General features: G+C 42.5%; 1 pseudogene; it reads right to left on the bottom strand.

Moving 5' to 3' along the window:
* Nucleotides 1-9,532: 9,532 nt before the first annotated feature.
* LOC122705068 lies at nt 9,533-19,056 on the bottom strand (annotated as a pseudogene).
* Nucleotides 19,057-20,127: the final 1,071 nt, after the last annotated feature.

The raw sequence follows: 20,127 nt of genomic DNA, 5'->3' as shown, positions 1-20,127 counted from the left end.
ATTATGCCTTTTTTCTTCTTACTATTTATAATGGTCATAATTTCATATTTATTCACAGATTTTTAATGATTTTCTTCCAACTCTAAGCATCAAGAAAGTATAGACTATCTTATATTTTACTTTTCATCTTAATGCCCCTGGGCCTAGAAAATAGCAGGCATTTAATAAATATTAAGTGAATTGACAGGCTCATTTATGGAAAATTCATGTTTTTTATTAAGGAGACTTTTTTTTGAATCACCTCCTGAAGGTGATCAAAAAGGGTCAGTGGGAGTTCTAATCTGCAAGCAAAATTGACCCTCATTCTGGCTATTTTGAATAAGAGTGGATTTATTTGAAGGACTTTTCAGGTAAATGGCAGCAGGCATTCACCAACAAATGAACTGGATGCTGCGAGACCAGCTTAGAAACAGTAGGAAATAAGGGTACTATGATAGTTGAAGCCAGAAGAGGAAATACAACTGTCTCATGCGCAAAAGAGGAAAAGTTGGTCTGAAGGTCCCTTCTGTCGCCACCAGCAGTACTGGCTCTCCTTCCTCTGCAACTTCCATCCCCGTTTACGTGCTGAAATGAACGTGGTCTCCAAACATTATCATCTTCCTGTGTCAATAACTAAAGTGTAGATGTGTGTCCAGCCTATCTGGGCTCATAGAAGTTTGGAAGGAACAGAGGGAATGCTTTTGTTTGCCAAGCTCAGGTCATGTGCCAGACATGGATATAAGAAGGATTTTCAGTGGGAAAAGACCATAGCAGACAAGCACAGGTGTGAGGAATTGCAACCCAACCCAGACTATTTCCATTTAAGAGAAAGAATTCCATGGGAAAATCAAGGGGATAAATTCTTGGCATCAAAAAAAAATCTCATTGACACCAATTACCAGCAATTAAGTAGTCAACATAATTTCAGCTAAAAAGAAAAAAATCTGAAAATAGTAGAATAAAATAAGAGGAGAACATTGAGACTCCTTCTTGTAGATCCAAGAAGATGTGTGAAATGCAGAGATGATAAATTCTGCTCAGGTTCAGATGTAAGGTTTAATACGGACACTGCCGGTCTTTCAGAAAACCAGATCAGAAGAATCATTAATGAATTAGAATCCCACTTAAGCTATTTTTTTGTGACTATCATCATCTATGACTAGCAAAGGTGGAACAATATCTTTCCTAAATAAACCTATGCCAGAAGTTAGAGGACAAAAGTTAGATTAACAGAAAAAAACTTATTCAGTTACTATTCAGTTACTATGATGCAATGCAACTGGATATTGCAGCCATATGCTTAATACCTTGAAAAGAATCAGATTATTAATACTTACTGTCACATGCCGCTCTGTAGAAACTTCCATATCATTTCCTGACTCACTTTTCATTGAAATTTAACTCAGCAGTACTCATATCTGTGTATATGGGTCTCTCTAAAGTGAGTAAAATCCAGGGGAAGCTGAGGAGGAGAAATGAAGAAAGTAGGGCTCTTGTCTGCAAGTAAGGCGCACTCCTCTGGTCTAGAAGGTTGTTTTGTGCAGGTACGTCCTTGGTGCAATCATAAGAAGAGAGTTTAAAATGAGAACATCTGGCTGGGGAGTCCCCAGAGGTTAAAGACCCCATGCTCATCCCAAACGGGTTGTCACCGAGGTTGTGAGAAATGCTTATTCTCTTGCATTGTCTAGCTTGCACTGCAAACAGGCCCAGGTGCTCCGGGCCTCCTCGGCTGCACAATTAGTAGCAAACCATGCATGGAGTACAATTGCCTGGCCCCTGAGTGACTTGGCTTTTTCTACTGGAGAGGCCAAGAGCAAGCTGGCACTTCCCCACCGCTCAAGTCCCAGCTGGCTTCTCTTTCCACAGGACTCCATCTCCACCTCATCAGCGCACATCCAGCCTGCCTGGGTTCAGGGAATCTTGGAGGGAACAGAAGGAACATTTTAGCTTGATTGCCTTCAAGGACAACTCACCACACTGATTGTTTGTCTATAAAGGGAAGTGACAGTGTGTCTTAAGATTTTATTTTACTTGCAGAGGAATTTATACCAATACAGTCAACTGCTCAAAATAATGCCGCAAAGGAGGGGTCATTTAGTTCACATTTTTAATGGAAAAAATTAAACAGGAAAAACTTTTTATATGAAAAGAATGAACCAAATCCTTGAACTCAGAATGACTTCAGCCATTTATCTACATGATCTTTTAAAAAGCATAAATCAGATTATGTCATTCACTGGCTTAAAATCCCCAGTGGATACTCTTGTGCCTAGAATAATCCAAACACTTTACACACCACGTTCATTACTGCCTTAGGACCATTTCTCTGAATCTTCCCTCTTCATTTATTTTGCCCACAACCCACTACATATAGAACTTCTCTGACCAGGGATTGAATCTGTGGCCCTGCAGAGGAAGCCCAGAGTTTTACCCACTGGGCCACCAGGAAAATCTTTCCTTCTGCTTTAGATGTTTTCATTCCCCTCTCCCAACATCCTCAACCTGGCTGGCTCATTCCTACTATTTGATTCTCAACCCAAGTGCAACTTCATGAGCGAGATCTTTTCTGATTATTTTAATGGGCATATCCCAACCCTAGGTATTTGCCACCTTGCTTTGTTTTTATTTTAGCTTATTTCTTGTCTCTCCCACTAGAATAGAAACTGTATGAGGCAGGGACCTTGATTACCATATTCACCATGGTAGACCCACCTCTTGGAATAGTGCCTGCTGCAATGTTAGGCACTCAGATGATTTGTTAAAATATAGCAACTCACACACTTTCAATAATTTGAAATATACATATGTAATATAAAGACAAATTTTCATATTTAAAATATAAATATATAAACATATATAATAATTACTACAATATGTTGTGAGGGAACCTTTCTACCTATGGTAAAGTATAAAATAAAGTAAAGTGAAGTCACTCAGTTGTGTCCAACTCTTTACAACCCCATGGACTCGAGCCTGACGGGCTCCTCTTTCCATGGGTTTTCCAGGCAAGAACACTGGAGTGGGTTGCCATTTCCTTCTCCTCTCCATATGCTAATTGTATCAATTAATACCATTAATTGATAATATTTAGTAAAGCATACTAGGGCAGCCTAGTATGCTTAAGATCCATCTTAAATTGCTATTCTGGGGGCTTCATAGCTTGCGGAAGCATAACCAGTCTCTGTCTACGTCTTTCCATGCCTTCTCTCCTGCGTTCCTGTGTTTCATCTCAAATCTCCCTCTGCTTGTGTCTGTCATTGGATTTAAGGCTCACTATAAATCTAGGGTAATTCCATCTCAAGATACTTAATATCTGTGAGAAGCCTTTTTCCAAAATAAGGTCACATTTACCTGTTCTGGAGGTTAGAACCTGGACATGTATTTCAGGGGGAGGGGCAGGCACTATTCAATCCACTACCCCTGTACTCAAGACAGTTAGCCTCATTTCACTTATCTTCCTCGTCACACGCAAGAAGCTGGAAACTGACAGTCCCCACGTCCACCCCAGTGGGTTTAATGCCTGGGCATCAAAAGAGAAAGAGGACCAGAGGACAGCACACCTCTGGGCGTGAGCACATTCCAGTCCAAGAGATCAAGACAGACTGGCCCTTCTGGTCGTGAGCAGTGCCTTCCATAGAGGAAGGTGACCCACCGGAAGTAGACTTCTCACCATTCATCTTCATGACTCCTCATCCTTGGAGACTATTCAGAAAGATACAGGAGTGAGCCTGGATAACCATTCCAAACCATTCCCGAGCTCCTGGGAATGAAAAGAAGTTTCCACTTATAGAAATTCATAAAAAGAAAATATGGGATCCTGTACTCACATCTCCTTTTTCTGGCCTTTAAAAGAAGCATTAACATGAACAGTTAACAGTATAAGTCAGTCTAGAATGTTAAAAAAGACAGCTCCTGGAGGTTAGAATGAATATATATAGGTATATTCATTTAGTCATTTATTCAGTAATGTATGTAAGTGACACCTAGGTTCTGTAAATGCAATGGTGATTGAGGCATTTATGGTCCCTGGCCAAATAGGACATATAGTGTGGTTAGTAGGACCACGTGCCATATTATATAATTGTATCTTCCATTGTCTGCATTGTAATACCAGAGCATACACTAGGGGGTTTGTAACAATTTTAAAGGGGTTAGGGGAAGTAGCAGCATTCAGACTTGGAATAAGACTTAGAACATAATTTTGAAGGGTTAAGGGAAGTAGTAGCAGTTAGACTTAGAACAAGACTTAGAACCAAAGACTTCACCAAAACGTCTGGGTGAAGAGAAGCAGGGTGGGGAAGGCGGCAGATGAGAAAGAACCTGGAATCGCAGCAGCTGATGAGGTAAACAAGAGTTAAAACAAAAGGGCCTTGTGAACATGCTAAGATATTTGGATTCATCCTACAAGCTAGTGACATCATTAGATTTGCATGTTGAAAGGTTCACTCTGACTACAGCATGAAGAACTACCTAGAGTAGCGTATACCAGCAGTGCAGAGGCCAATTTAGAGTTTCTTGTGATAAACCATGGTGTTTATTGGCATGTTAGATACCAAAAGAAATCAAAATCCCCTGTGGCCCCCCAATTTAGCCATCCCCATCTCTAATTCCCCAGTCTGTGGGTTACAATGGCCAGTCCAAGGAAGAAGGAAGTTAAGAAACACTGCTTGAAATTCACTGAGTTGCATCTTTTAGCTTCAAATTGGAAGTCAAAAGTAGAGATTATTGGCCTTTGTAAGCAAAAATTGGCTTCAAGCATAGCTAGATCTGGAGACTCAATATCGTCAGTACTATGTCTCCATTCTCTTTCCATTTCTTAATTCTGTTCTGTTTTGTGTGGCATCACCTTTAGTCAGATCTTCTCCAGAGTGGTGTTCCCCTACACTAACTCAAGGCACCTCTTCCTCATCCCATGATCAGTAGGAAAAGTACATTGTTTCTTGAAACAATTGTGACAAAATTCTTCTCATTGGTAAAAATTAGATCTTTCCAACGCTGAACCAACAAATATGGCAATAAAATAGAACAGATTTGTTAGGTTGAAGTGAGGTGCTCATCCCTAAAGTGGGGCATAGATCCATCTTATATAACATACATAGAGTGAGGGACTGGTAATTTTCAAAAGTAAATTCTAAGTGTCATTATCAGAAGTAAAGAATGTTGATTCTGGACTAGCAAAGCTAAAAGCTGTCTACCATACATCCTTATTTTTCCAACCCACCAAACACAGACTTACATTATTAATATGCAGTTTTCAGGTTGTGGACAAGAATCCTGGCCTTGGGAAAGAAAGGTTAGAAAAACTTGAACTTTTTTTCTGAGCAAACCTGGCTTCTTAGTCCAACCAGGCTGTGGCATTATATGTGTGTGGCAGCCAGGGGGACTGCATTTTAGGGAAGAGAAGAGTGTCAGCTGGTTATTTCATGCCCTAAATTCCAGTTTAGGTCTTAACGAAAAGCACCTTGACTAAAGTTATCTTGTATTCTGGAAGTGAAACCCAGAGAACAATTAATAATACAAACCCCAGGACTTTGTATTTCTCATTGGAGATCTCTCACATTTCATATAGAGCAAAATTTCATTCAAATCTCATTCCCAGAAAGTGCAACTCTGTCAATGAAAGTATCTGTGGGGGATACAAAAATTATCTTGGCCGAATCAATTTCCAGGAGTCTACGAGTAAGGACTCTGGCCAGACAGAGATGTAAGGAGGCCATTTTGGTTATAGAAACCACCTGGAAATCCAAAAGTAGCAGAGAATATAGCAGAATTCTTTGGAGCTAACACCCTTGAATAGCATCAGATTCTGATATGTCTTATCTCTGTTTACTCCTCTTTGGCCAAAGAGTCATGAAGTTATGATGGAAATAATGACTCTTCTTTAGGATATGCTATTATTGAAATTTTGGACAATGGACCGAAACTTGGCATTGGTTTTATTTGTTTGCAATAGATACCTGTCTTTTCTGTCTGCTTAAAGTTTATTTCCCTTTATTGTAATAATACCCCCGTCTCAGTGATTCAGGTGACATTCCAGGGGAGAATATGTACCCCTGGCCTGGGAAAATACTTTGGCCAAGAGTGATCAGGTCATTGATGAGCATGTGACCTAACTAAGGTCAGTGAAAGTCAGACCAGGGGAGAAATTCAGCTTGGGCACCCTTTAGCTATAAGCAATTTTACCCATTTCTATACAGGCCCAGCAGCATTAGGGAATTCTGAAGACAGTGGTTTTATTTCCATTATCTACTGCTGCCTAACAAATCATCTCTCAAAATTTATTAGGTTAAAAATGCCATTATTTCATTTGCTCATGATTCTCTGAGTTCTGGCAGGTACAGTAGGGGTGGTTTATCACTGCTTCTCAAGGCCTGGAGCCGTCAGTGGGAGGCCTCAAGTGGTGAGGGGTAGTTGAACAGAGGTCATGTGTTTGGAACCCTGGTTCTAGTTCTTTCTCAGATTTCTCAATGCACTTTCTGGCCTCTGTACATGACTAACTTGGGCTCTCTTAAGGCATGGTAGATTCAAGGTAATACAATTCCTTTCCTGACAACTGGATTCTAAAACAGAATATCCAATAGAACAAAATATTGAATATCCAGCATTGGTAAAAGCACTTACTAATGACCTGAATCTTTTTGGCTAGAGTCACATGGTCAAGGCCAGAGTGCATATGGAAGGGGTTAAAACAAGAGCATAAATACTGAGTAATGATGTTCAGTTGTGAGGAAGGAACACTCATACACCAGGTCTACTACAGGTTTGGATGCTGAATTTCTCACAAAGATAATGAATCTCTCTCAAGTTGCTTCTCAGAGGCTATAGTTAAATGGTAATTACTCAGTCAGGAAAGAAAAAGCATAGTGGCCACCAAAATATTGCTATAGCTCAAAGACTGCCTTGTACAAGGAAAGCTTTACCTTGGGCACTCTGAGAAATAACTACATGATGTCATGCATGCATGCATGCTAAGACACTTCAGAGATGTCCAACTCTTTGCAGTCCTATGGACTATAGCCTGCCAGGCTCTCTGTCCTTGACATTCTCCAGGCAGGAATACTGGAGTGGGTTGCCATGACCTCCTCCAGGGATCTCCCCAACCTAGGGATCGGACCCACATCCCTTATGTCTCCTGCATTGGTAGGTGGGTTCTTTACCACTAGTGCCAGCTGGGAAGCCCACAGGATATCATGAGGAGTACTAATTTCCTACTTGAGCTTGGTGCCCTACAATTTTGGTATAAATGGAAATGTAACTTCCTTTTCTAGTTAAAATCTGGTGAGGTCTGAGCTTAGGATTTGTAGAAAAGAACAACAATAGCAATGATAAATATGTGGTATTTTAAAGCCCAGACAATTTCTTTAGCTTTCACCCAGTTCCTCCACATAACATCTGAGTCACACACAGCCAGCATTTTCTATAATATTTTAGAGCAAACTAATCAAAGAATTATAAGCTCCTTCATGAGGAAGAGCACAAACTAACCTGTGATTTTAAAAGTTATAATAAAAACTTTTATCACAGGGAGTCAGCTATACTACAACTTATCAAAGTAAATATTTTCTATCTTTTCCTCATTAGTCTAATGTTGGTTCTATTAGCCAGTGTTCTCCGGAGAAATGCAATCAATAGAATATATACAGATGTATAAAAGAGATTTATTGTAAGAGGTTGGCTTGTGCAGTCACAGAGTCTGCAAAACCTCACAATCCGCCATCTGCAAGCTGGGAGTCCAGGGAAGCCAATGATGCTGATGGTTAAGGCAGGGGAAGATGGATGTCCCAGGCCAGTAAGAGAACAGGTCTGCCCTTCCAATAAATTTTCATTCTATTTAGCTCCCTAAATGGCTCAGATAAAGTCCACTGGCCTTGGTGCGAATGATCAGCTTCCTTAGTGTATGAACCAAATGTGAGTCTCCTCCAGAAACATACACAGATATGGACACACTCAGGCACACCCCAAAACACTCACAGACACACTCAGAACTAATGTTAAACTACCTATCTGGGCATTCCTTAGTCCAAACAAATTGATGCATAAACTTAACCATCTCATTGGCTAGGACTACACAATCTGCTTTTCTAAGAGGAAATGCTTTTGAATGGATTTGATTTAAAAGCTTATCACTTGTCCTTTGCCCTTAACTCCTCTCACCAACAAAAGGAAACACAAAATTGACCTCCTTTACCAGTTACTGGTGACGATGACAGATCTCTTTGAGAAGAAACCAAAATGATAATTAACAGCCCAAATGGGAGGGTAAGCTGAACCCCATGTGATGATATTACTATATGTTTCAAAGACATTCCTCAAAAAAAAAGTAGTCTGCTTGATATGAGAACTTCCCATTATGGGAAATATGAAGAAAGTGTGTCTTCTCCACATGTGAGATGAGAAAACTGACATTTCCTATAGAAAACAGAGTCCTTCTTATTCTAGTTTTGCTTTTTTTATTCCTTTCTTCTGGCAAACTCTCTTTCATTAATACACTTCAGACAGGTTGAATGTCAAACATTTAATCTGTACAAACTCAGTTGGACCACAGTGAAGTAATATAAGACTGATCTAATGAAAGAGAAAATTACACCTGAAACTAACACAACATGTATTCAACTATAGTGCAATAAATTTTTTAAAAAAATGAATATCAGACTTTCTCCTCTAGCATCTATCCTCTTTAGCATGAAAAGTCTTTGACTTTGGTTAGTTAACCATCATATTTGTATAGCAAGTCAAGTATACTAGGTACTCCTCTAGGTGATCTTCTAAATATTCTTCTAGGATTACAGGAGTGAAGAAAACAGAGCCCTGGCTTGCTGTTGCTTCTGCTGTTAAGTCACTTCAGTCGTGTCCGACTCTGTGCGACCCCATAGATGGCAGCCCACCAGGCTCCCCCATCCCTGGGATTCTCCAGGCAAGAACACTGGAGTGGGTTGCCATTTCCTTCTCCAATGCATGAAAGGGAAAAGCGAAAGTGAAGTCGCTCAGTCATGTCTGACTCTTAGCGACCCCGTGGACTGCAGCCTACCAGGCTCCTCCATCCATGGGATTTTCTAGGCAAGAGTACTGGAGTGGGGTGCTATTGCCTTCTCCGAATAATACCTAGAGCAACCACCAAAATATGAATACAAAGAGGTTTACTAAAAAGAGAATTTCTAGAGTCAAAAAGAACTAAGTTTGTATGTTTTCCTATGCTTTCTAATTGTGTGTTACAGTCAAGTAACTCTAACTTGACTTTACATTATTTTTTATCAGATCAGACTAGAAGCCCTGCCTCCACAATGCATTTGATTTTTACTAGTTTAAGTAAATATTTGAAGTAGTTTTTAACTAAGACACGTATGTAAAGTTCCTATCACAGTGATTGGTATGTATGACGTGCTCAATCAATTACATCTGTATTATTTATTATTTGTAAATAAATGTAAGATTGGCCTTTCCTTTAAAAAAAAAAAAAAAAACGACAATCTAAAGTGTGAGAAGATGAGTCTCTCTCCCAGGTGCTGGAAGTACCCAGTGCCAGGCTGACCCAGGCAGGAGGGAGGCCTACTCTTTAAAAAGATGTGGCAGCTCTCTTTAAACCTGACCACACAGAGCACCTCATTCCCTTCATGGCCTTGACATCATCCCAGTCCAGTTTGATATCTGGAACCTCATCTTCCAGCTCCGGATCCTTTCTCAAGGCCCCCCGTGGTGAGGCAACCACGATGGGCAGAGGGCCACATTCCTCCCAGAATGCCACAAATGGAGACTCTTCTTATCAGCCAGCTGTTGGTGGGTTTCCTGGTGAGAGAGCCCCTGGAAGAGGCCCCTGGTGAGGTTGAGCATGTTGACGGAGCCAGAGACCTTGGCGTACATGTCTTTGATGCCGATGAGCCGGCAGATGGTGGTGATGGCTCGGTGGCAGCGGAGGCCATAGCCTCTGGGTTGTTTCTTCATCTTGATATGTGTCCTTTTAAATGTTAAGGAAATATCATGGTGTATTTGCATCTGCCCATTCAGTGGCTTTCCCAATGGCAAAACCTGTGGCTCCTCTGCTGTTCCCCACAGCGACCAGGACATGGACGGATCTCTTCCTTCCCTCTTTGATCGTCATGTTGAAAACATTTTTCACCTCAAGTATCCTGGTATCAAAATCATCATATGTTTCTCTATTGGGACCGAGGTCAGGGGGGCCAAGAGTGATGCCGCCCACTAGTTTCCGCTCCATCCTCGCTCCCGTTTAACCTTCATCTTCCTGTTCCGGTCCCACTCCTCTCTTTGTTGGACCACATCAGCCTCCACCTTTTCTTGCTCTTCCTTGCTTCTTTGAGTGATGGTCTGTATAGCTCCGCTTTTATAAGTGGGGCATTCAGACCAGGCCATAGGAAGCCACGACACCCTTCACTGATGATCTGACCCCTGTTCTTGCATTTATGTGGGCAGGAGGGGCAAGGAGTGAGGGGAAAGGCAATATATACACAAAAAATTAATTAGAATTCATGAACTGATTAGTGCTATGAAGAGAATAAAATGGAGTTAAGATAGCAAGTGACTAAGGGAAGGAAGACAAAATGGGCTGAATGAGAACAAGCCCTTGGGTAAAGGAAGATGATGTTGCTTTAGCTAAGATACTGGGACTCATTCTGAGATCAGTTCAGTTCAGTTGCTCCGTCATGTCCGACTCTTTGCGACCCCATGAATTGCAGCATGCCAGGCCTCCCTGTCCAACACCAACTCCCAGAGTTTACTCAAACTCATGTCCATTGAGTCAGTGATGCCATCCAGCCATCTCATCCTCTGTCGTCCCCTTCTCCTCCTGCCCCCAATCCCTCCCAGCATCAGGGTCTTCTCCAGTGAATCAACTCTTTTCATGACATGGCCAAAGTATTGGAGTTTCAGCTTCAACATCAGTCCTTCCAATGAACACCCAGGACTGATCTCCTTTAGGATGGACTGGTTGGATCTCCTTGCAGTCCAAGGGACTCCCAAGAGTCTTCTCCAACACCACAGTTCAAAAGCATCAAGGTTGGTAAATAGCTAGTGTGAGGTCACAAATGGGCAGTCGAAGACTGTCACCTAAGTTTTCTGACTCCAAGGGCTTTATAGTGACTGTGTAATTTATTGCTGTTACGACTTTGCCAAATTAACATTTGTTCAGTGGAAATACAGGACGCCAGATGATGAGCCATGGTTCAACCACTGACCACAAGAACAAGTGAAATAAACAAGTTTATCACTCACAGGTCCTGGAGGAAGTACATGGCATGCCTTGAAGAGCCACACAGCGGGGGTCAAGGCAGACAGAGAGGGAGGCAGGATCTGGAGTACATGTCCATAGGTGGAGTGCTTTGGGGTTCCCAGGCTAGGACCTTATTGGTCAGTTCAAACTGAAAGACCAGCCCCATGGGGGCCTTATCTAAGTGGAACATAGGCCTATACCTACTGGGAGGCAGCAGAGATCATTGCTCACAAGGGCTGCTGGGGAAGTCGTATCAGGAACTCACCTTTGCTTGTGACCCCATGGCTGCTATTTAGGGCGCGTGTTTGCGTGAGGGGCTACTGTCAGTTTAAGGCCCCTGCAGGCTGCTTGACCAAATAAAATGGCAACTGAGGCAGCACTACCATGGAAGAGCTTAGATAAACTCTCAACACTTGTCCAAACAGGGACATTCTGAGAACAACAAGGGGACATGCATGAATGAAAAAGGTGATAATAGTTTAAGTAGGGTATTTATCTCTGGAGGAATTTTGGTCCTTTCACATATATTATTCAGCCTATTCTCCTAAGGAAAAGAGAGCTTCTCACAAGTAAGAGACCTGTTGCAAATAATAGGCAAAGTATTCCACAGAGATTTCAAGAAACATCCTTACATTTTACAAAGCCAATATAAAAACTTGAGAGGCCCTAGTTAAATGAAATACAAAGGATCTCAAAGGGAATACATATGAATATCAAATCAGGAAATATTTACTATGCACATAATAAACACCAGGACCAATGCTAGGTTCTGGGAAACAAAGACAAATATGAGACTATTGCCCTGGAGAAACCCTATTCAGCCAGCTAAAGAATATTGCCTGCAACTTAAGAATACTTTATATGTGTCAAAAATAAAGACCATGAATGGTTTCTGCCTTCTGTTTTCTCTTCAGTTCAGTTCAGTTCAGTTCAGTCACTCTGTCATGTCTGACTCTTTGGACCTCATGGACTGCAGCAGGCCAGGCCTCCCTGTCCATCACCAACTTCTGGAGTTTACCGAAACTCATGTCCATTGAGTCGGTGATGCCATCCAGCCATCTCATCCTCTGTTGTCCCCTTCTCCTCCTACCTTCGATCTTTGCCAGCATCAGGGTCTTTTTAAATGAGTCAGCTCTTCACATCAGGTGGCCAAAGTATTGGAGTTTCAGCTCCAACATCAGTCCTTCCAATGAACGCCCAGGACTGATCTCCTCCAGGACGGACTGGTTGGATGCTTTCTCTTATGTTTGTATAATCCCTAAATGGGAAGACTTTGACTACCATTGGGTGTATACTCCTAACTGGCCACTTGTACTTCTCTTCCCACCATGTCTATGAAAAAGTGAAAGTGAAAGTCACTCAGTTATGTCTGACTCTTTGAGACCCCATGGACTGTAGCCCACCAGGCTCCTCTGTCCTTGGAATTCTCCAGGCAAGAATACTGGAATGGGTAGCCATTCCCTTCTCCAGAGTATCTTCCCAACCCAGGAATCAAACCCAGGTCTCCTGCATTGACAGTGGATTCTATACCTTCTGAGGCACCAGGGAAGCCCTAAGTATTCCTCCAAAAAGAATATTATGATTGCTATGACTTTCATCTTCACAGCAATGTTTGGAAGACAAAAGAGATAAAGAGATGAATACTGTTATGAGAAAACTGTTTAAGGCAAACCTTGAAGATGGCAACTTCTCTGGGTATCTCCAGTTTAATATTTTTCTTCCCTGCCATAGAATTCTCTGTGAAATCAGTATCTACTTCTATATTCCCTATTCACTCTGAAACTCAAGCCTTGGGGACAAATCTGATGTATATGAAGTTGAATCAACTGGCTCCTCATCCCTGGGTATTTATGGTTCAAAACTTGTTACTAATTACCAAAGAAAGGCTTTGTTCTTTGTTGGAGAAATTTCAGAAATCTTGGAGAGACAATGGAAGAGGAGTTCTGAGAGGTAAGGTGCCTGTTGAGATGAAGCGAAAAGCCTTGCAGAAGGGAACACTGAATCCAAGATATTCCAGGAAAATAAGGGCTTTCTAATGTCCCAAGGGCCCTGAGAGATGGCCATGCCTTTCAAGGGGGAGCTCTGGGAGTTGTGGTGGAGAGAAGGTGAAAGAAAACCAAGGTTGACATTGTGAATAGTCCCACTTTCTCCCCTTTGTGACCATGGTTAATAGAGCAATGGGTTCCAAACGTTTTCAAAGTCACTCAGCAAGCTGGCTTGACTAATAAATCAGGATCTATAAAAAGCTGGTATTTATTTTCTAAGAAAGTCATAGGAACTCAAACTTAGGAAATGCTTTCCCCCGTTCATTCCTTACTGACAGGAGATAGTGAACCAGGACCTCCAAGGCAGCGGGGGAACAACCTGTCACAGCTTGTAAACCAGATGCTTCTGGGTCAAAAGGGATGTGTGTCACTAACCTGGCCTGACCTCCTGCATGTTATGTAACTAAGTTTCTTCACACGTAAAGTTGGGGACAGCGTAGAAATTTAACCAGAGGATGGTTGTGCAGGTTTTTGTTAAGCCAAGGGCAACAGAGAACGTGCACTGAGAAAAGTCAATACACATTTGTCAATTGGCTTGAAATGAAAGAGAGTCACAGTGGGAAGACTGTGGTGAGTTGTAACCTGCCCAGTCTTCCACTTCTGTGAAGTAACAGCCAGCCTAGTGGGAGAGGATGGTCCAATAAACATCCTGATGATTGCATCCCTTCCTTGCAAATCACTCCAGTGAGACCTCCCAGGTGGATGTAGATGAGAGGAACCCCATTGCCAGAAGAAGGGGGCCAATTTGAAGACCAGGCAAGGAGCTCAAAACACAGCCAAAGCATCTGCCTCCATGTCTTCATGATGCCTCCCTTTATGCATTCACTCTTTCATGTGTTAATTCATTAAAAGAGTGAGCATTTACTAAGCTTCCACTCTGAGCCAGGAATTGCTCTGGGCATGTGAACTCAAGACCCCGTTCCTGCCCACAAGTTTACAGGGCAGTAAGGGAAGACATAATTCAGTGAGTGATGTAAGTGTCTTGACAAGGAAGATGAGAGGACGCTGTGGGAAACCAGAAGAGGAACACCTAGCCAAAACATCTGGAGGGAGAATTAGGTAAACCCTCCAGAGGAGGTGATGTCCAACCTGAAACTGAATGACATGAGTTTTTCTAGCAAAAGTGTCAGGAATAAGAGAGTAGTGGTTCTGGGAGAGGCTTTCAGAAAGGGAAACCATATGCCCAGAGGCTCAAAGACCTTTGCAGACCGGCCCCTACAAGGTAAGCAATGTACTAGATACAATGTGATATATTCAGATGAGCAAGGTACTACTCTAGGAAGCAAAGCACAAAAAGCCTAACAAATAAGATGGCTTCAATAATAGCTTTACTGCGCCTCCATGAGTCAACGTTGCTTTACTCTGTCTAATCAGTTCAGTAATCTGAGCTTCTATAACTTATTACCTTTGCATCCTCTTATTCAGCATCTACCCTCAACTACCTTATCTTGTAACAGTGACAACAGTAATCTACACTGACAACACTGGCCCTGTGGGGAGAGCCTCTGGCCCCGAACTTGTGTGTTCCCTGTTCAGTATCTAACCCAGAGATACCCACTTCAGCAAACATTTGTTCACTCATTAATGGCTTTACCCAGGGCAGGGAGTGCCTGAGAATAAAGAGTAAATATCTGAATGGTACAAACACCAAAGAGGAAGGGCAAGCCATTGGTCATGATTCAAGGACATAAAGGTGAAGAGTTGCAACTGGCCCTGGAAATTGGCTTCTGAATACCCAGTAATGCTTTCAATCTGATGGGCTGTGACTATCCCTTCCAAGAATTACTGAAACCCTTAGGGCCCTCCAGATGCTGCCTGGCCTGGGGTAACACTGGAGAAGAAACCTCAAGGAGTACTGTGATCTCTCCCTGGCCCCTGGTAAATGGAGCACCTGACCTGGTTTCGTCTTTCCCATCTCACGGTTCAGGATGATTCAGCCGGCCTGGAGCTCCGGTGGAGCGCTGTCTGCCTGAACTCTGGTGTCCTGCCTCATGGCCTGGGGTCTAGCTGCCAAGTCTCCGTGGCAGCCTGGATTCCTGGACTTCTGGGTTTTCCTTGTCATCATCTGGTTGTGAAATAAAGTGCAGCCTCTGGTCTCCTGGCAGTTTCCAGTGTCTGCTCCATTTCACTTGCATGTACTCCACTGGATTCTGACAGGTCACCCTCTACATGAAACCACAGTTGAAAGCCATCTCAAATGAGGCTCTGCCGGACCCTCTCTGGGAGTGAAAGAGAAGCCAATAACAAATAAAAGCAAACCTTTGAAGCAGAGCATTTAGAGGTAATGTCCCTGGGTGTGATGTCCTGTCTCTGCCTTGTCACTTCTTTTGCTCCACTTATGTTCTCTTCTTTCCAAGGAAGTTGCTCAGTTCTGTCCAACTCTTTGTGATCCCACTGATTGAAGACCACCAGGCTCCTCCGTCCATGGAATTTTTCTAGGCAAAAGTGCTTGAGTGAGTTGCCATTTCTTTCTCCAGAGTATCTTCCCCACCCGGGGATCAAACCCAGGTCCCCCACATTGCGGGCAGATGCTTTACCCTCTGAGCTACCAGGGAAGTCTCTTCTTCCCAAGTAGATGCTAACTGATCAGTGAAAAGCCACATAAGCAAAGACCTATTGGAGATCTTGAATATGGAACCTGGCTTATGGGTTCTGATGATATGGGAAATGGCTTCAGAGCTATGTTTTAGAACTGGTATCATCTTGGTTGATCCAAATTCTCCTTTAGAGTGTTGTAGAAATACTATGGGCTTTCAGCTTCAGCAACGAGAAGTTGGAAAGTTTTACCTCTGCCTGTAGTCAGAGTACATAACTCTTACTTGAGAATCAAAATGCCAGCCCGGCATTTCAGAACATTCTTCAACAGAGGAAAGTCACTCTCATCTCCACACCCCTGTCTGCCATTATTATTATGGTTCTAAACATCACTCTCTCTTGCCACCCCAGAAGTTAACAATGAAACAAGAGCCTATCTTGGAAGAACACAATATTTTAAGCAAGTCTAAATGCATACTGTGTAGATAAAGGATTTACTGTTGCCAGAGCAAATCATAGATTAGTTATCCTAGGCTAAAATTATTATTCAAAATACAAATATCCAAAATATAAATGATGATTCTCTTGTGGCAAAGTTGTGGGGAGGGTAGTTAAGTTTAGCATTAGTATTCTCCTTGGGGTTATTGTTTTTTATCACTAGGGATGCCTGAGTTGCTAAGCTCACCCAAGATTAGAAATGTTTCCAAACTGCCTCAGTGTGCACACAGGTCAGAATATGTCCCCATGGGACCCCTGGCTCTTAACTGCAACTCTTAATCAGGTTCTTCTGGGGCACTACCATTCCAGTTTCATGAATATCATTATCAAGCCTGATTTTTGCCCCGTGGCTGCAACAATGGACTTTTGACCTAGTACGTGTTTTTACTCTCGGAACCAAGTCATGTGTTTTCTTTTCCTCTCCCCCGCCAAGGTGAGATTTTTTTGGGGGGATGTGACATGGAGTTCTGGATTTATTCCAATCATTTTGGTAAAATAGTACCTGGACCTTCCTACCTTGGTCTTTCCTGGTGGCTCAGATGGTAAAGAATCTGCCTGCAGTGCAGGAGACCCAAATTCAATTCCTGGGTCCGGAAGATCCCCTGGAGAAGGAAGTGGCAACTCACTCCAGTATTTTTGCCTGGAGAATTCCATGGACAGAGGAGCCTGACAGGCTACAGTCCATGGGGTCGCAAAAAGTTGGACACGGCTGAACGACTTCCACGTCACTTCACTTCACTTTGACCTTAACTATCCTGATTCCTTATAATATATGTGCTTCTTCTCATGGGGAAGTAATCACCAGATTCCCGGACTGGGGAGTCTCAAGGTAAACACTAGGGTTGGTGCTTGCAAATCAGGGCTGTTCAAATTCAAATCCTAGTAATGAATGGGCAGAGGAAAGAGAACTCCATCCCTTGCTAACCTTCTCTTTTCAACAAGTTCTTCCTTCTCGACAGAACTACAGCTGATTGAAAACATAGATCCCATGTCTTCATGTAACGTGAAGCCACAAAGTCCAGTTCTTCCTTAACATTTTCTAGCAATAACATCTACATTTCAGACACATTTTCAATGAATCTAGCAATTGGGGTATTAGAGCAGTAGGTGGCTGGACTGGTATTCACACCCTGACAACTTCCTCATGAGGCAGAAGAGTGGAGAGGTAAGGCTGGGGGCTGGAGGCTGATGTTTTCAAGGCTTTGAAGTCTCTCCTCCAGTCAACCCCTTGCCCATGCACCTATTTGGGGAAAAATAATCCAATTCTAGATAGGTGGAAGCATGGAGTGTTGTATTGCTAGGAGCTGCATGTGGAGGTGGGGTAGAGGATGAGGGAGGGGATGTCTTGGACTAGTCCTGTTCCTAAAGCACTTAAGAATATCTGACGATGAGTGATCCCTTCCCATCCCACCCCCGCTAGAACCTAGGAAAAGGATCTGGCGCAATCATAGCTAGCAAGATGTATAATGCATGGGAACGAAACCAAAACTGATTTTAAGAAAAGTCCTCTTAAATCATAAGAGAAACTCTGGGGCTTCTCAAGTGGAAAGAACAAAGTAATAAACAGGAGTGACTCTGCCCAGAAAGCTACTAGGTACGATAGAGCCTCTCAAATAGACATGGATTGTTTGGTTAATGCTAAAAAGGCTCTGTCTTCTTCCCAGGGGACAGAACGCAGGTGTCAGAACACAGGTGAATGTCAGGGAGTTGGAAAGCTGACGCAGCTGCTGAAAGTTTTGATATTCATTTACTCAAGCAAGGTCACCATGGTCCTTTTCTCAAGTACAAGGTCACCGTGGAACTAACTTAGGTATTTTTTCACTGTGTCACCAAAATTCTTCCTATTATATCATTGCTATTCGGAAAATATACAAATGTGCCTTAATAGTATCTTCCTTTAGAATTAAAATCTTTGTCTGGTTATATCTTATTTTCTGTTCCCTTCCACAGGAAAACTTCCAGAAAGTTGTCTATGTGCTGTCTCTATATCCTCACTTACATTCACCTTTTTGCTTTTCCTATTATTAATGGCTTACCAGTCCAACCTGGCTTCAGTACTGTCATCAGATTCCACTGAAACTGCTCATGTCAAAGTCAGTGACCTCCATGTTGTCAAACACACAAAGCACGTTTTTCCGTCTTCCCTCTTGTATAAAACACTCTCCTTTCTTGACTTCCAGAACAATATTCTCTTCTGGGTATGTCTGCCCTCTGTTACTGGCCACTCCTTCTAACTTTTTGTTGTTGTTGTTGTTGTTTTTTCCTCTCTCTTTAACTTTCTTCATACAACTCCTTCTTCATAATACTCCTTCAGTATTCTTGCCTTGAGAATCCCCTGAACAGTATGAAAAACCAAAAAGATAGGACTCTGAAAGATGAACTCCCCAGGTTGGTAGGTACGCAAAATGCTACTGGAGATGAGTGGAGAAATAACTCCAGAAGAGACGGAGCCAAAACAAAAACAACACCCAGTTGTGGATATGACTGGTGATGGAAGCAAAGTCCAGTGCCATAAAGATCAATATTGCATCGGAACCTGGAATGTTGGGTCCGGGAATCAAGGCAAATTGGAAGTGGTCAAGCAGGAGATGGCAAGTAATTGAATTCCTACCTCTCTGCTAAATATTCCTTCATTTATGTTTTTGGCCCATACCTCTTCACTGAGCTCCAGATCTGTTCATCCATCTGCCTGCTTGACAGCTCCATAACCTCGTGGTCATTCGAGGATCCACATTCCCAAGGCAGACTCCTGTTTTCTCCTGCATTTCCCTTCTCCATGTCAGTAAGTAAGAGCATCAGTTATTTAACATTAAAGTTATAAAGGTAAGTGCAATCCCCTCCCTTATTCTTCCTTGTCCCTCTCACCCTTCACACCCAATCCATCTAGTGTTTCAGTGTTAGTCACTCAGGCGTGTCTGACTCTATGCGATCCCAGGGACCATAGATCACCAGGCCCCTCTGTCCATGGAATTCTTCAGGCAAGAGTACTGGAGTGCATTGCCATTTCCTTCTCCATGGGATCTTCCTAACCCAGGGATTGAACCTGGGTCTCCCACATTGCAGGCAGGCTCTTTACCATCTGAGCCACTGGGAAGCCCGATCCATCAAACCCTGATTATTTATCTCTAACATGAATCTCAGCTCTGTCCCAGATGCTACATCTGCATTGTCACCTCCACATTTTAACCATCATCCTCTCTGGTCCTAACAACCATAGTAGCCTCTTGGCATATCGCCCTGCTTCCATTGCCATTCATCTCCTGCCAATTTTCTTTACCGCAGAGACAATGATCTTTATAAACATGTAAATAAAATTGCATTGCCTGCTTATTCAATTCCTTGGATGAGTGCCTGACACATTTAGAATAAAATCTGGACACCTGCAGCACCCTGATCTGACCTCAATCTCTCTCTTCAATGTACCTCATTCCTAATCATTCCTCCAACATACCAGCCTTCCTCATCACTCCCCTCCAGCCATCAGGTAAATCCTCATCATAATTCCACATCATAATCCCATGCTTATTTTCTTCATAAGGCATATAGTAGGCTTAAAAATATTTCCTTAAATGATACCCACACTCTAATTCCTGGAATATATGTCATTTTATGTGGCAGAAAAAACTTTGCAATGGTGATCAAGTTAAAGATCTTGAGATGGGGAGATTATCCTGACTTCTCCAGAGGAAACCTAAATGCCATCACAAGTGTTCTTTATAAGAGGAAGGCTGAAGAAGATGTTACCACGAAAGAGAAGGTAGCAACATGATCATGGAGGCAGAAACTGGTATGACGAGGCCACAAGCCCAAGAATGCTGGCAGTCATTAGAAGCTCAAAGCGGCAAAGAG

This window comes from Cervus elaphus, chromosome 12 (assembly GCF_910594005.1).
Source record: "Cervus elaphus chromosome 12, mCerEla1.1, whole genome shotgun sequence".
NCBI lineage: Eukaryota > Metazoa > Chordata > Mammalia > Artiodactyla > Cervidae > Cervus > Cervus elaphus.
The sequence above is the reverse complement of the archived record's forward strand: the minus strand, read 5'-3'. Positions and strand labels throughout refer to the sequence as shown.